We start from the raw sequence: 3,833 nt of genomic DNA, 5'->3' as shown, positions 1-3,833 counted from the left end.
TAATCGTCAAATTCATCCTAAATTAGTTGAAATCATTATTATGAAGTATATTCCATTTTGAAATGTTGTATAAAACCTACCAATCATCAACAACATTTCTTAAATCTCAATGAAAATATTTATGTTACCATACACATACACACATACATATTACGCACAAAGTTTGTTTTCTTTGTTTATTCTCTTTTGCTCTTCTATTGTATGTAGATCATTCACAATGCGTAACCAGCTGTCAAAATTACTTGAGAAATAATGTATTTTTTTTCTTGAGCAATTACTTGAGAGCTGCATACCAACCTATAAGAAGCAACCCATTTTAGAAATATTGGTTGAAAACCAAGAAGATCAAGTTTATTTGAAGTTTTGCTATATAGGAAGTAAGCGGTTGGTTATTGCCCAATTTCGCTAATTTTCGCAAGGTGATATAGGAATATGAAAACAATGCCTCATACGAAATCTTGCCAAATTTTTATCAGGGCCCCTATAAGGCCTTATCATACCATTCCGGCTGCAAATTTTTACGTCTCTAGTTAGTCCATTTAGTTACTGATTTATCGCACTTTTAGTAGTTTTGAACAGTGCCGTTATATATGGGGAGGGAACGGGGTTTCTATCCAATTGCTTTCATTTTCATACAATCGGTCGGACTTCTTGTAATATTCATGTTGGGCGTATTTCGTTGTTGTAGTTTTAGCGGTTTAGGAGATATATACATTAAACTTATTAGAGGGCGGGGCCACGCTCACTTTTTCAAAAAATTGCGCGCACAGGTGCCCTTTCCTGCTGCGATCCCCTGTGTCAAATTACAGTTTTATATCTTAATTTAGTGCTTTGTTATGGCACTTTATATGTTTTCGGTAAATGGCGATTTGTGGGCGTGGCGGTGATCCGATTACGCCCATTTAATTTTTTTGTACTAAGAAACCCGTGTACCAAATTTCATTAAGATATCTCAATTTTTAGTCAAGTATCGGGTTGCACGGACGGACAGTCAACCGGATTTCAACTTTTCTCGTCATATTTATACATATAAATATAACCCTATATCTATCTCGCTTAGTTTTAGTTGATACGTACAACCGTTAAAACTATAATACTCGGCAACAGCTGGTTGCAAGAGTATAAAAATGCAATATTAAGTTTTATATGTAAATGTGACAAATGCATACGATATAATCAAAAATCACAGCAATACAAATGATGGGCAATTTACCAAAACTCAGAGTATCACCATCAAGTTACTTTGCGTATACGGGAGTTGACTATGCTGGGCTGTTTCACATGAGATGACTTAAAGGTCATATACAAAAATTATTCAATAATTTAATTACTTTTTTTTCATTTAACAAAAGCGATAAATCTACAAACAGTGAGTGTTTTGTCAACAGAAGCTATTCTAGCAGCGTTAAGACGGTTCAATGATATAAGCTTCATTAAATTCGCGTATATTATGTGCCATAAACGAAGATAATGGAATAGATGTGTTAACACCAGAACATGATAGGAAAATCAATACTATATATACCCGCTTCCAATAAAAAGAATTTAATCAATAACAATTACGGAATTATTATTTTGTTATTGTACTTTACATAATTTTTATTGTCTCATCAATAATTTAATTTTGTTGTACTTTATTATTTTTATTGTCTCATCAAATTTAAATATTGTAATTTATTATTTTTATTGTCTCACTCTTTATTATTTTTATTGACTCATCAAATTTAAAACATTGCAACAATTGTAATTGATACTTACTTCCTGTTTACCAACTTTTATACAATTATTATTGTTTTAATTTTTACTTGACTCATCAAATTTCTTTTTCGTATTTATTCTTCATGTAAAATTAATTTTAAAATAAATTTCATTATTGGTGTAACCTTCAAAAGCGATAAGGTGTTTTACTTAACGAAGGAACATAGAAACATAACTGGCGCAGTCGAAAAGCCAACGGTTCGAGTCGAAGCTAAAGAGTGCTAACAAAATAAAACTTTGTGAATCCTTGGACCACATAAGGGGCCGCCTGTTTTAAATCCGAGAAGAGAAGAGCACATTGGTATAAGGCCACAAATAGATAAGTAAACCATTGGAAAAAAGGACCTACACCCCTCATGCATACCATTCTCACAGGGGCTCTGGAAGTAAATGAGCGGTTGAATTACATATATACATAAAATAAAAATAAAAAAAATAAAACAAAAAAAAACATTGAAGAAAAGTTAACATATGTGCATAAATATATTGCGAAAGTAGATGAAATTAGAAAATTTGGAATGAGAATATATTAATTCAAAAGAAAGATTGGAAAGATCAAAACAAAAAAAAAAAAAAATTAAAAAAAACAAAAAAAAAAAAAAAATCGAAGAAAAGTTAATATATGTACATTGCGGAAGTAGATGAAATTAGAAAAGTTTTTTTTTAATAAAAATATATTAATTCAAAAGAAAGATTGCAAAGACCAAAAAAAAAAACAAAAAAAAACCAATAGTTAACATACTCGTATGTAGATAAAGTGAAATTTGTGAAAAGAGATGAAATAAGAAAAATGATATATAAATATATAAACTGTGAATTCAAAAAGATAAGAAGGAATCATAAAAAAAATATGTGTATATATATACATATATTATGTATATATATACACAATCTTTTACAATTTAATACATTACAAAAGAAAATCAATAAAACTAAAAAGGAAAAGGAAGTAGGGAAGGAAGTAGAGAAAAGTTAAATTAAAAATTAATTACATATTATTTTTGTGTAGAGCATTATTGGAAGTTCCAAATTCCTATCAATCGGAGACCAAATTATCTTACGTAAATAAAACAAATTATTTTTGATGAGTAGTAAATCTAGATATTTTCCATATCACTAAAAGTTTTCAAAATTTTTAAGTCAAGAAACTATACCCGTTATATCCGAGGACAGTACATTAGAATTTCAATAAGCTTTCCAAATACAGAAGTTCCAAGTACTTATATCAGGGACTCAAACATGACAACTAATAATGTAACAACATGAATAATATCGACATTTTTAAGTCACTTAGAATTCCAGATGCAATCAAGGACCTACCCAAATTTGATGGTAATCAAAGATTGCTTCACGAATTCATTAGTAATGTGGAAGAATACTCCTTCACATTAGCGGAGCAGATAACACTCCTCATGGACTAATCCTCTTGAGGGCCATAAGAAATAAAATAGATGGTCAAGCCAACGAAGTCTTAAACATGTATGGCACATCCCTCAATCGGGATGAGATCAGAGGAAACTTGATATCGCATTATTCAGATAGAAAGACAGAAACATCCCTAATTAGAGATCTTCATTATTTAAAACAATACGGCAAACCGATCGAAAAATATTACAGCGAAATAATGGAAATCCAATCTGCCTTGTCAATAATTTATCTATCCATGAGTCCGACACTATTGTAATTGATGCAAAGAGAAATCTATTTTCTGAAATGTGCCTAAGCTCATTTTTGTCGGGTTTACGGGAACCTATGGGATCTACGATTAGAGCAATGAGACCAGAATCATTGCCGATTGCCCTTGACTACTGCATCAGAGAACAGAATATTCATTATATTAGGTCCAATTTGAATAAACCCAAATATCCTCAATGGAGACTAAATTACCAATATAATCCATATCCTAAATACCCACAAAATTTTGTAAATAATGCACCAAGACAAGAAAATTATTACCAACCTAAAAGATATTCTAATTTTTCAACCAGACCTTACTATGTTAATAACAATAATTTGGAGCCAAATTCAAACAATCAGAATCGTAATTTGTTACTCCAAAATTCCCAAGTACATCG

This window comes from Bactrocera tryoni, unplaced genomic scaffold, assembly GCF_016617805.1.
Source record: "Bactrocera tryoni isolate S06 unplaced genomic scaffold, CSIRO_BtryS06_freeze2 scaffold_7, whole genome shotgun sequence".
In the NCBI taxonomy this organism is placed as follows: Eukaryota; Metazoa; Arthropoda; class Insecta; order Diptera; family Tephritidae; genus Bactrocera; species Bactrocera tryoni.
Note: the sequence above shows the minus strand (reverse complement) of the source record.